At 41.7% G+C, this 14513-nt stretch overlaps 1 protein-coding gene and 1 long non-coding RNA gene across 3 annotated transcripts in view; one reads left to right on the top strand and one right to left on the bottom strand.

Annotated features, from left to right (window-relative positions):
* Positions 1–14513, bottom strand: part of BTBD9 (BTB domain containing 9) — a 216874-nt gene that overhangs the window by 34746 nt on the left and 167615 nt on the right. The window lies entirely within an intron of this gene.
* On the top strand, positions 4150–14212 carry LOC144585836 (uncharacterized). Its single transcript, XR_013540402.1, has 2 exons — positions 4150–4309; positions 8491–14212. It is a non-coding gene; the product is annotated as an uncharacterized LOC144585836 (long non-coding RNA).

Below are 14513 nucleotides of genomic sequence, written 5' to 3'. Positions count from 1 at the left end.
TGACCTTTCAAGACTGAGTAGGTTGAATGGTTATGGTATTGCCCCATGATCAAAGAGCTATTCTCCCCAATACCTAATTCCACCCCACCCTGTGCACAGAGCCCCCCCCACAATATGTCCTCCTTTGTCTTCCTTTTTGGCTTTCTATGTCCTCCTTTTCGTACACATGTATCTGGCAACCCTACCTCTGACAACAACCCTAATAGGAGTTTCAGGGTAGCCAAGATATTTAAGGAGTGGTTTTACCAGTTCCAAACTTCTGATGAGTTTCCATAGCTGAACAAGGATTCAAAACCAGGCTTCCTGAGTCCTAGTCCATAGAGAAGGCCTGAAGTGAACACCACACAGAGAGATTCTTGAGAGCTATCTAGAATGATAAAGGGTGCACTTTGTTGTGTAGCAATCAGAAAAAATTGATCTGAGGCCAAGATTCACAGTTACAGTAGACATGATACTATACTCTTTCTGTAGCCTACCATAATCTCTCTTAGAGGAAAAAGGTAAACAGGCACTGAAGAGACATATCTCAGTTGCATATCTTCTGCTCATTACCAATCCTTTCTCCTCCCAGCCCTTTCCCCTTCAAGTGGGCAGACTGAGTGTGTCAATCTTTTGGGAAATTTGTGGGTGTAAATCCTGATACACAAGGGATCCCTGCTAAGAGCAAGCTAACCCAAAGAGCAAACTCAACCACTGTGCTTCTATTTTGTAATGTTTCAAAACCAGATTAACTCCAACTGGAAGGAAAGATAATTTCTCAGAAGTTCTTAGTGACACTGAGTTATGTTTTCTGTCAACTAAAGACACAGAGGCAGTTGAATACTTGTTCTTTATTTACTCCAATTTTAGAATAAAAGTAATAATTATAAGATTGAATCCATGCGTCGGAGTGAGCTCCCATTGCTCGTCCCAGCTCCCGCCAACTTAGCGGTTCGAAAGCATGCAAATGCAAGTAGATAAATAGGGACCACCTCGGTGGGAAGGTAACAGCATTCCGTGTCTAAGTCGCACTGGCCATGTGACTACGGAAGATTGTCTTCGGACAAAACGCTGGCTCTATGGCTTGGAAACGGGGATGAGCACCGCCCCCTAGAGTCGAACACGACTGGACAAAAATTGTCAAGGGGAACCTTTACCTTTACCTTAATAATTACAATAATTTCTACTGTACACTCTGTCCTTACTTGTCACATGGGTTTTGCTAATGAATGGATAAAGATCTGCCTCTTATTGTTAGAGATATGCTACTCCAAATGCAGGAAGAACTTTTTAATTTGTTTCCATTGTGAACATCTTAGAAAAAGCCACAGTCCCAAACAACCAATTGATTTTATCATCAAATGAACATAAAATGAATCTAGGAACAAGAACTCCTCATGTAATGATCATCTAAACAGAAATACATGTTAGACCTCTAGGGGTTCTCAGGATGTAAGAAATCAAACCTGTTGATTCCTGAGGTCCTTGAGGTTTTGATAAATATTTTGCTTTTTTTTGTAATTTGACTATAGTATGTCATCAACACATTTCAAATGAATTGCATACATAGATTAACCAAAAGTATTGCAAATTCCTTCCAAAAACTCCATAAAGACTCACTCCCCACTAGAGTTCCGGGATCCTTTTCAACCAATCGCACCAGAGAATATATAAAAAACCAGTAACAGAGACAAAGTGTCCTCAAGCACTGTTGATACTTGCTAAAAGTCCACACCGATCGCAAAAACCTCATCGTAAAGCGGATTCATCTTTAACGAGGTAATCGTTAAGCGAGGCACCATTGTAATGGTACTAACCTGTAAGGCCTTAAACGGTTTGGGACCTCGATATCTGGCTGAGCACCTCCTTCCAGTTAGATCAGCTCACCCTTTAAGATCATCCCAAGCAGGGCGGGTGAGAGTTATGACCCCAAGTGAGGCCCAGAAAACTACTAGAAACTGGGTCTTCTTGGCAGTACTCTGTTTAAATACTATTAATTAACTATTAAAATTGTTTCTGTATTTAGTAAACATAGGCAAAAATCCTTTGTGAAGTTTAGTAAATTGCACTAGAATTGAAATTGGCCCACTGAATCAATGGGGATTTATGAGTCAACTTCTTCACAAGTTCTATTGATTCAAATGGGCCTACTTTAACTGTAACGTACTATGCTAAATAGACATGGAGTATCTGTATTCATGGCCCTAGGGATTTAAATACGAATATTGGCACAACAGGTGCCTGGGAAAACCAGACCCTCCCCCCTCCCCAAACTAGCAGATGCACTTATTGCTCATGCAGTGCATACAACCAACATTGTTCTCATCATGTCAATCTGGGAAGCAGCCCAGCCAGTGTTTCCTCTCCTCCCTGCGCAGCTGACCACTCCAGTAAGGAGGCAGGATAATGAGTCTCCCTGCTCAGCCATGTCTAATGCTTAATGGATTTAATGAGCCTACTCTAGTGCAATTTACTACACCAAGCAACAGGATTTTGGACATAAGCCTATATCTTGTTCAGCACTTATTCATGGAGAACTTTTACTGAAGAAACCATCTTGTCATGTGCAACCAGTGCCTCATCAGAATACCACAGCAGGTTCTGTAGTTAGAGCTTCATGCACATATGCATATTGAACAGATAATGACTGATGATAACAGTTCATTCTTGGAACTAATATCTGGCTTTTCTGGCCCTTCACAAATGGGTGTTTGAATGACAGCTACTGTTTACCAACTGTTTCCCTCAGCTTCCTAATTACAGTATTCCAAAATACGACTTCTGATCTTTTCACTTCAATCCTTTCCAATTTTCATGCTGTTAAAACTTCCTTCTTCAGGGTGGGCTATGCCCCCACTTTTCCTGGCAGAAGACCCACTACCTAACTTAGAATATGTTTTTCTATCAAAAACATTTTATAATTAAATCAGTAACATTTGTTCTACCTTAAGCTTAGACTCTGCCTGGTTTACTGCTTCAGGTAATATACAAAACAAAAATGGGTTTAGATCTCTACAAGAAACACACTCTGTTAAACAAACTGATCTCCTAAAAGAGCAATCCTACATATAACTCTGAATCAGAATGTTTTATCATCATTATCATCATCACTATCTTTGAAATGCAGGGCTGGAAGGGACCCTATGGGTCACTGAGTTCTGTTCCTGTCAAGGAGGCACAGTGGAGAACTGAACTCCCAACTTCTGGCTCCAAAGCCAGAGGCCTAAACTACTGAGCAATATAAGAGACATGTCCTCCATCATGAAAATACATAGGAAGATGCAAACATACTTTTACTGGTCTTAACAATCAACTTGGTACTTTGGCTCATCATTCACATACAATTATTCTGGAACTGCCCCTAGAAAGCAGTGAACATGTTTTGTTTTTTAATTGTAGCATCACAGTATGTACAGTGGGGGAAAAGCCCAATATTCCTTTTGCTATGATTTGCTTTTCCTATAACAAACACTACAAAGTCCCAGCAAGGACTGTGGGCCTCATGGTGTAAGATTATGTCAATGCATGGATAGCAAAAACGGAATACATTATCAATACATTTATACAAAGCACACAGAATATAATTGGAAAATATATTCATTACTTCCAGCTGAGGCTTACATTTTGATGACAAGGCCAGGGACTTGCAGCCTATGCTTAGGCTTATATGGGAGTCCTCAAACTGAAAGGGAATGGTGTGCGTGCTGCTTGGCCAGCAGAAGTTCCCTAGTGCCACAGCTTCGTCTCTTAAAAAGAAATTAGCCTTGTTACAGCCTTAGGGTGTGTTATTTAATACTCCATATCTCACCTCAGCCACCGCCTCCCAACTCTCTCGTTTTGCCGAGTCCCCCAAGGAGAGCTGTAATTGATGATTAGCATTCCAAAGCCATGCTTGCATCCTGTGAGCCCGTCATATTTAATTACATTTTAACTATGTTCGTCTTCAATAATAGCCTGAACATAATTTAGATAATTATCTCTCGCTCTCCCTTTCTCAGAGTCTGTCTGTCTCAGAGCTCCTTGCAAGGAATATTGCTTTCTCTGCTCAAACACATAAACAGACTCTTGGGCCAAGTACTTTCATCTTTCCAGCAGCACAGCTGTCACTGAAAACTCAGCGGCTTTGTGTCTCCCACAGTCAACTCAAAGAGAAATCATTGTGCTGCTTCTTGCTTCTTTATTCTGAAGGCAAAAGGGAAAGCGAAAGAACATTGCAACGGAGCACAAATATAATCCATATTATCATATTTCACTTCTCTTGCATTTCGTGTCTTCAAAACAATAACAGTTCTTGATATTTAAACACTTGTCTGGTTGTCTACATGAAAAGGTATGTGGATTTTATGGTTTGTCTTTTTAATGCACACCAATCAAAATCTGACCTTTATTTCTTCTGTGGCCTCTCTTCCAAAGAAAAAAGGTCTGGAAGAGGTGGAAGAAGAAATTACTGGCCTGTAATAACAACTGAAATTCTAAAGTATGCTACTCTTCTTTCTTACTAGCCCTGTTCAGGTGTTCAAAAATGGTTGCCCTAACAGCATGAGCATGGAAACTTCTAGCCTTGTCTCCTCCTCTCACTGTCCCCACAGGGAAAGGAGCTATCTAAAAAGGAAATCTAAATGTCCTTTCCATAAGGAGTGAAGTAAAAGACCTGTACAATCTTGGGGGGGGGCGCACTCTAAGTCACAAAAGTGATGCAGATGGGCTAAATATGGCAGCTTCATATTTGCAGTAGTCGAAATATGGCAGATTCCTATGTTCAGCCTGATAGTGTTTAATAAAATAATGGCCTTATCCATTCTCAGAGGCTTCAGGTGAATAAATAAGGCAGGAATATGATACTCCCACAGTAAGTTATTGTTTGTCAAAATTCTAATCAGCAATAATGCATCAGAGGCAAGAGAAGGAGCTGCCAGAATGAGAAGGTCACCTTTATACAGTGGAAAAACAATCTGAAGCAGAGGGATCAAGAGGAGCTCAATACCTTTTATGCTAGCTAGCTTTGTCTATGGTAACTCTGACCTATGTATTCAGTCCAATGTTATGGAAACAGATGTTCTCCTGTGCAGTGGAACTTTAATCTGCCTCTCTTCCATCCTGTAAATCTGCTCTGGAGGGTCCCATAATCCTCCAGAGCTCAGGTTCTTAACCTGTGGTCTGATGACCCCAAGGGAGCCACAGTGTCCTCACAGGGGGTCTACGAAGACCTGAAGGAATGTTATGATCTTTTGCAGTTAAAGAAAGAAAGAAAGAAAGAAAGAAAGAAAGAAAGAAAGAAAGAAAGAAAGAAAGAAAGAAAGAAAGAAAGAAAGGGAAGGAAGGAAGGAAGGAAGGAAGGAAGGAAGGAAGGAAGGAAGGAAGGAAGGAAGGAAGGAATCAACAGTTTGTCAGTCAATGACAAGGAACAATCATTACAAAGAATTTGTATCTCCCTCTACTTTGCACTGCAATTGGACAAAAGCATAGACATAACAAAGCAACCTTACTGTGCTGCATTAGACACGAGCATGAGAGAAATGTTTTCAAAGACATGCTGTTTATCTCCTCATTGGTACACACTACAGCTGAAGAAGAATGTAGCAACTTAAATGAATTTATAAACATCTCATGACATGGATTGGTTGAAATCCATTGAAGACTCTTCATGAGAAAACTTTAAATAAATATTTGGTGCACTTTAGAGTTTTAAATCTTTAGTTAAGTCTCAGAGGTCTGTGTGACGTTTGCCACTGTGGTCCCTGCTTGTTTTTCCCTCACAAAGGCTCACATCATGTTTTCTTTTCGCTGCCACAAATGGATTACTTCAATCCACTATAAAAATGACATTTGTCAGAACACTAGATTTGTGAACAGAAACAGACCTTATTTATTGAAGTGAAGCAGATTGAATAATAAAGAGAGGTTACTTACCTGTAACCATGGTTCTTCGAGTGGTGATCTGTGAATTCACACAAAAGGGTTAACCCAGCACCAGTGTTGGTCCTCTCGGAACATTCTCGAGCTTTAAGAGAAAAGTAACAAGTTTAAGGCTGCCTATACCGCGCATGCTCCGCCCGCCCCAGCCTCAGTTCCATTTATCCGCCACAGGTACCTGAGCATGAGCTAGATATAGCCAGTGACAGATAGAGGGGAGGCAGGGCGGGATTGTGTGAATTCACAGATAACCACTCGAAGAACCATGGTTACAGGTAAGTAACCTCTCTTTCTTCATCGTGGTTTTCTGTGAATGCACACAAAAGGTGATTAGCACGCTTACTCACTGGATGGTGGGCTGTCACTGGAGGACAGACGTCAACACCGCTCTCCCGAAACTTGTCTCCTTCTTAGCCCTCAGGTCTAGTCTGTAGTGAGTGATGAAAGTGGAGACATTAGACCAAGTGGCAGTCCTGCAGATGTCAGGCACATCAATGCCACGCAGTAGGGCAGTAGAAGAGGCTCTGGCTCTGGTGGAATGAGCCCGAAGTCCTTCAGGTGGAGTCTTATGCTGAAGTTCGTAAGCAAGTGAGATTGTGGAGACAAGCCATCTGGAGAGCGTTGAAGACGATGCTGGGAGACCCTTCTTTTTCCCAAAGTAGCAGAGGAAAAGTCTATTGGACGACCTAAAGTCCTTGGTTCTAGAAACATAGAAGGCCACAGCCCTCCTGACATCCAGAGTGTGGAGCATGCATTCAGTGTCATTTGTAGGTTCAGAGAACAGAGTGGGAAGAAGTAAAGGCTGGTTAAGGTGAAAGTCTGAAACCACCTTTGGAAGAAAAGAGACATCAGGGTGTAGAAGCACTTTATCTTTGAAAAACTGTAGAAAGGGTTGGTCAGAACGAAGGGCAGCAAGTTCGCTTGCATGTCTGGCAGAAGTGATGGCCACAAGAAATAATGACTTAAGAGATAACATCTTGAGGTCACAAATAGCCATAGGCTCAAAGGGAGGATGAGTAAGGGCATGCAACACCAACTGAAGGGACCACTGCAGAACTGGTGGACGAACTGGAGGTCTCAGATTAGTGAGTCCTTTGAGAAAGGCTTTAACTGTAAGATGGGAGAAAAAGCGTGATGAAGATGAGTCCTTGGGTTGGAAAGAGATGATCGCAGCCAGGTAAACTTTAATAGTGGAAAGAGACAACTTGAAATCAAACAGGTAACGTAGATATTGTAGTAATGTAGCAAGAGACACAGGGGACGGCACAAGACCCCTGGCTTCAGTGAATTTCAAAAAACTTCTCCACTTATAACTGTAGAGGAGAGCAGTGGAGGGTTTCTTTGCCTGATCTAAAACCTCCTTGATCTCGGGGAGATCCTCCACGCCGTTAGATGCAGAGTGTCCACATCTGGATGGAACACCCTGCCTGCATCTTGAGTCAATAGATCGGGTGAAGCTGGTAGTTTCATGAAGGCGGAAGACATCATCTTCAATGTTGGAAACCATACTTGTCGAGGCCAGTATGGTGCTATGAAGATTGCCTCCACAGGAGTGTGACGAAGCTTCACCAGTGATCTCTGAATCAGTGGAAGAGGCGGAAACATGTATAGAAGTCCCTGACTCCACTGAACCATAAATGCATCCCCGATGGAGTCCTTGCCGAGGCCAGCTCTGGATGCATAACTGGTGCACTTCGCGTTCCATTGAGAAGCAAAGAGGTCTACATCTGGAGTTCCCCAAAGGCGACACAGTCTGCGAAACACCTCCGAGTTCAACTCCCACTCGTGGTTCTGGGCTGTAATGCGACTCAGTTGGCCTGCTAGGGCATTCTCTGTCGTGGACACATGAATCGCCACAGGAAACACATGGTGGAGATAACACCATTCCCACAGGTGGATGGTGAGATATAGCAGCAATCCTGAGCGTGTCCCTCCTTGTTTGCTGATATAGTACATGGTCGTGGTGCTATCTGTTACTACTTGAACACCACGACCCTGCACCATGGGAAGGAAAGCTCTGAAGGCCTTGATGACCGCTATGATCTCCAGATGGTTTATGTGGAGGTTTCTTTCCTGTCCAGACCAAAGGGCATGAACCTTGTGCTGTCCTCAGTGTGCCCCCCATCCTGTCGGACTGGCGTCTGTCGTCACCTGGACGGTGAGTCGAAGTGGTTGAAAAGGTCTGCCTACTCTCAGATGTGGAGGATAGTTCCACCATTGGAGTTGTTTTACAAGCTCCGGAGTTACGCGAAGGCATTTGCTCTGGCTGTCTGTCATGGGATTGAAGAGTGCCAGGAACCAAGATTGTAGGGACCGCAGTTTGAGACGTGCGTGTGCTAGAGCCGGAGTGGTTGAGGCCATGAGGCCTAACAGATGTTGAACATGTTTCGCCCTCACACGGGGCCCTGGCCGAAACTGCCTGAGAGCCTTGTGTATCTTTTGAATCCGATCTCTGGGTAGAAGAATTCGGCCTCTGATGGCATCCAGACATGCTCCGATGTAATGCACTATCTTGGAAGGTTCGAGATGTGACTTCTCCCTGTTGATGGTGAGGCCTAGTTTTGGCAGTAACCGAAGAATGAACTTTGTGTCTTTCAGAGCCTGAGCCTTGGATGGGGAGACTACCAGCCAATCGTCAATGTAAGGGTAGACATGGATGCTGTTGAGGCGCAGGTAAGCTGCCACCGGTGCCATGACCTTTGTGAATGTCCTGGGAGCTGTTGAAAGTCCAAAGGGCAAGGCTAGGAATTGATAAATGGTTCCCTGAAAGATGAATCAAAGGTACTTGCGATGATCTGGATGGATGGTCACATGGAAGTATGCATCCTTTAGATCCACCACCACAAACCAGTTGTTTTTCTTTAGCAGGTGCAGGATGGACTCCAAGGTCACCATCCGGAATCGTCTTGGATGCAGGTAAGTGTTTAGGATTCTTAGGTCGAGGATGTGTCTTATACCTCCACCTTTCTTTGGCACAGCGAAGTACCGGGAGTAGAAATCATTTTTTAGATCTGTGAGTGGCACAGGTTGAATGGCGTTTTTTTCCAGAAGTGACAAAACTTCCTCCTCCAAGGCTGGATCGAAAGATGTGTGAGTTACGAATCCTAATGAAGGAAATTCTATAAATTCCAGCTGGATAGCAGAATTGGATGATTTTCAATGCCCATGAGTCGTTTGTGATGGTAGACCAATTTTCCAGAAATGGTTGAAGCCATGTGGTGATGGGGTTTCTGTTCATGTTTACGATGGAGTCAAAGATACTGTTTTGACTTTTTGGCAGGAGGCTTGTACGATTGCCTACGCTGTGACTGCTGAGGACGGTAACTGGGGGTGGAGGAAGAAGCCTGAGATGCCCTTTGCTGAGGTAAGTTCTTGTAAGGTCTGTACTGCTATGAAGATTGCTGATATTGTGCATAAGACCTTCTCCATTGAATTTTTTATATCTAGGTTGTGGCTGGATTGAGTAAGATTTGGCAGTCTTCTTTGCCTTATGAAGCTCCTCCAAGTGATTGTCAGTTTTCTCATTGAATAGTCCGGTAGCCAAACCCAAAACCCATTAGCTGCTGAGTTTACACTAGGCAAATGCAATACAGATCCTGATCACTGGGCCAAATACAAGTCGAATGGCCACTACAGTTCCTTCCAGCTGTGCCTGACAACCTTCCAGTAAAGTCACTGGGCTCCCTTGATTGGGCACGTTGCTAGACAGACAGGTAAAGGCGAGCTATAAAATAGTATTTTGGTGTAAAAGCATAACAATTATATGAATTGGTATTATTATTTGGGGAAAAATAGTGTATCTGGCGGTGGTAAATAAAAGTAGATATAATGGGTATCGTAATGAGAAAGCCAAGATGGTTGCAGCATTTGGTTCTCCAATGCCTAGGACACGATGTATTATACAAGCAGTTTTCAAGAAAGCTTATGCATAAACAAAGAAGTATATGTGTATACATGTAAGCAGGTTTGTGATTATTCTTATTCTGTTCCTCCTCTGGCAACACAAATGATGACTCGGAATTATTAAATAAAGAAGTTTTATTATGAACACAACTATTGGTTTCTTCTTTACTAAACACTAACGAATTCTGTAAAGACAACTGGGGAGGGGAACTCTCCCAAAACCATAATAAATATTTATCATTATTCAAATCTTTTAGTAGTATATTTTTGCTTCCTTCTCTTCCTCTGTCGGAGCCCTCAGGAATCCGTTGCGTACCGCACACAGTGTTCCGCAGCACAGATGACGAGCCCAATCTCCCTTTTTCGCCACTTCTTTCATCATCTTGGGATCGACTGGGTGTACCATCCGCCCGTGTCCCCGGCCTCTGGGGTACAATAAGACAGTCCATTCTTCTGGACTTAAACCTGGAATAATAGGTCTCACTTTCTCTCGCGCGGTTAACCCCTCGTCTTCTTCTAACTCGCTTGCTGCGGCTCTCTTCATAGGTATAGAAAAGGCTTGGGGTTCAACATCAGATCTTTTCTCGGTCAATTCTTGAGTCACAGTTATTTTTTCTGTCTCTCTTGACAATGTCCCTTCTTCGGTAGTTAGAAAGATGTTCACACTTTCCCTGTCCTCTTTCCTCACTCTCCTCTCCTTCGCTTTCGTTGCCTCTCTCTCCTCTAACCGTCCTAACTGCTCCTTTCTTTCCACACGCTCCCCTTCGCCTCGAGCCCCTTTCCATTCCTCCGCGCGACCTTCACTTTCCTCACTGGCACGTGTCTCTATTTCTTGTTCTTTTTCTTGCTCATACACTATTCCTTTTGTTGGTTCTATCTCCTGTCCTATGGCACATGCTTGAGGGGACGGCTCACTCTTGGTTTCTTTCTCTTTCTCCTCCTCACAATACATATGCCAAATTAATAGTAAGTAATATGAATCTCAATTAAGCTTTTTGTTTTGTATGCATTTATACTGTTAATCACCATTGATAATTTAATAATATGGAATGGATGCCAGTGGAATTTTTTTACTTTAAGAGTCTCCCGTCCAGAGACTCTCAAAGGCGTCTCCAGGTCAAATGGAGACTGAGGGAGCCTTGGAAATATATGGAGTATCAGGAAGTCTGTATTTTGTCATTGTCCATGCTTCCCCACCCCACCCCACCCCTTTTTTTTATAAATAGAGTGCCTGAGCATCCTCCCTTTACAACACTGAAGAATGTGACATCTCTGTGAAGCTAGCCCCAGTTGCTAACACAACCAATCTGGGCTTTGCATTGTTGCCTTCCTATACCTGTTTCTTCCTGGGAAATGAAATTCACACATGAATGAGCTGAAAATGGCAAGAAGGTAGCAGTTGCTTATCTTTAACAAGCCCAGCCAACTGAGCCAGCAGCATGAAGTCAAATATTATGTCAAAAATCTCAAGCCAACCATCTCACTTCCAATGCACAACAGCAGTTGCTGCTACAATTACTGCCGTTCTGCCCTCAAACTTCCCAAAATGTTTGCATGTTCGGTCTGCCCACTTGAAGGGGTGAGGGCTGGAAGAAGAATTAGCAATGAGCAGAAATTACGCAGCTGAGACATGTCTCTCCAATGCCCGTTGAACTTGCTCCTCTAAGAGGGCTCGAGTTGGGCTACAGAAAGAGTATAGCACCATCCCTACTGTAACTGTGAATCTTGGCTTAATATCAAATTCTTCTGGTTACACAACAAGGGGCACCTTCTATCAAGAATCTCCCTGTGTGATGTACACTTCTGTTTTCCTCTGCTTCTCTCACTGGGCATCAGAGCAGACAGAATTTGTGAACACAACAGAGCGGCATAATATACAGTAGTTCAAAATGCTACTCTATCTGCCTCACAGGACTGTTTTGAACATTTTAAAAATTATGTGTCCATAAGGAGAGAAACCAGATTCTTGAAAGGAAAGTGACATATAAATATAACCTGTGCTTTAAACCTTTTCTGAGACACCTAGCTTACCTACATGGGCTATAATCCTCTTAGTGTTCACATAAGGTCCGCATAACTTACTGTGGTAATTCACGAGATGCCAGGGTGTGTCTTGGTTGTGTGCCTTGTTGCATGGCTGGCTGTGTAACTGAAATGCACACTGGCATCCTGTTAATTAGCTTCAGAAATTATGTAACTCTTATGTGAATACTAACCATGTTCTCATGAACTTGTGTGTGTGTGTGTGTGTGTGTGTGTGTGTGTGTGTGTGTGTGTGTGTGTGTGTGTGTGTGAGAGAGAGAGAGAGAGAGAGAGAGAGAGAGAGAGAGAGAGAGAGAGAGTGTCCAATTCTACTTCCTTGCTACATAGAATACCTGGAGCTATAGAATTTTCATGAAGCTATAATTAATAATGCAACATTCCAGAAATTGTGAAATGCTTAAGAAACAAATCCCCCAAAGTAATGGAACACATATCCTCACTTCATCTACTTGAACAGAACATTAATCCTGATGAAACAAACAAAACACTGGGTTCACCTGCACAGAGTGGCATTATGACTCTTGAAAACTGGAATAACATTATCTGTGTAGACAAGGGCACATGAAAAAAACAAAAAAAAAATCATCACAACATAGACAGCAGTAGATCATCACCACTATGCAAACAACCATAAGAAACGTAAGGCTAAGTAGGCAAATGCATTTAGCACATGAAGCTGATTTACTAAGGCTGCTTGGCCACCAAGTGGCCATCATTTGAAATAATACATTTTTTTCCATTTAAAGGTCCTATTTAAAGTTCAAAATCTAAACTTCTCTAACCACCACTGAGCCGAACCACATAGGAAAAGTAGTCCTATTGCATAATTTTTCTTTCCTTCCAACTGTTATGAGAAATGAAACTCAATATAATAAATCATTCGGGATACATTTATATGTTCCGTTTAAATGAAGAAAAAGCACTTTTTGTCCTAATTAAAAATATAGAAATGGAAAAAATGACAATGAAAGTACTCAAAGAAGCATCAACAGTGTTCTGAAAACAATGTAGTATGAACAATCATCTTGCATTGTTAGAGGTGTTATGTTTACATGACTGCCTTACACATCAATAATTAAAATAATGATATCCTTTTTTAATAGAAGAATTTTTAGCTCCCAAATGACTCAAGGTGTTAAAGATGCCAACAACTATAGTATTCCAACAAACATTATGTATTCCATCTGTGGCAACGAAGCTACTACAACAGAAGCTCTGCGCATATTCTCAGAGGAGTATGCAATTAGCTTTTCTTTGGAATTTATTTTAATATATTTTTATCAGATTCATGTATTAAACCATCTGTCTGTGCTTAAAATATTCAGCCACCACAGGAAATTGATTTACTTTAAATGAAAATAATAAAAAGTAACCAAATTATTACAGCTGACATATCTGTTCAATAACAGTTGACTACACAGTCATGAACCAAATAATAGTATTGTTTCTTCTGATGCTAAACATTGCTATAGCCCTGATTTTCAAAGACTGACATTATTACATCTCTATCCAGGAACCTGAATTTTTGGAAGGTACCCACAAATTTCCAAACATTATGATAGAATATAACACTTCTAATCAGCAGAGCAGGGGCAGCTTTACAATATAAACCAATGGTGATTGACCTCCTCCAGCTATGTTAGACCTCAGCAGCAGAGGTAGGTCTAATGGCAACGGGTTTTGGAAGTTGGAAGTCTACAAGAAGCTGGTTGACCAAAACATGAAAAACACTGGTGTAAGCAACTCAAACAGGTATTTCATTAAGGGCTGCTCATCTGACAGCAAGAACACAAGACATGCAAGGGAAGAGCAAAATCGGAGATTGGGAACTAATACCGCTATAATTTCATTAACTGCTGTTGGCAGTGAGGACGTAGCAGAATATTCATGGGTGACGTGGATTCAGTTTTGCCACACTCAACAGGCAAATACTTGGGTACTTTTTATTTTATGAGTCACAACTTGAGACACATTAAATAAAATGTATCCGCAGCAACCTCCAGAGACTACAACTGCAAAGGTATCTTTTTTGTTGTTGAGAATGAGAACATTTGCAAGGATTTCCTATGTCCTTAGGTATGCATCATCCTCTATTTTTGAAGGCCCAGGAAGACAGCAAACATAGGACCCAATGCTCTGTCATTATACATGCTTAGTATCTGATTTCATCCAGAAAAGGTCCTGCAGAAATCTTCTTCTTTAATTCCAGTCTCTCTACACAAGTTACCTTTTAATATTTCTACATGTATTTGACAGCTATCTTTTCACATTTGTTTTTTAAAAGAAAACTCCAGCCATCAATAAGAGATTATTTTTTCTGGTGGACCTGGCATAAAATTTTATGTTGTGTGATTTACGTATACTAAAAATAAAATGAAGAATTGATAATGTATATTTATTACAACAGAACATCCAACATAAAGGATTTAATCAAGTTTATGACCTCCTAGCACTTGTACAAAACTGCTAGTGTTAAAAAGAGAAATGGACAGTTTTGATTACTAGAGAGGGAAAAATGAGCATATAAGGTAATAACTAGTTTCCAACTCCCAATGGAAAGCTTCCACCAACAGAACAGGAAAAGGCATATTTTCAGCAATTTACTCTTATCCTGTCCAACTCCCACAGATCCACAGACATTCCAGATCAAATAAGGAGGCATAACATAATAACAG

The sequence above is a fragment of the Pogona vitticeps genome, chromosome 1 (genome assembly GCF_051106095.1).
Source record: "Pogona vitticeps strain Pit_001003342236 chromosome 1, PviZW2.1, whole genome shotgun sequence".
Taxonomy (NCBI): Eukaryota; Metazoa; Chordata; class Lepidosauria; order Squamata; family Agamidae; genus Pogona; species Pogona vitticeps.
The sequence above is the reverse complement of the archived record's forward strand: the minus strand, read 5'-3'. Positions and strand labels throughout refer to the sequence as shown.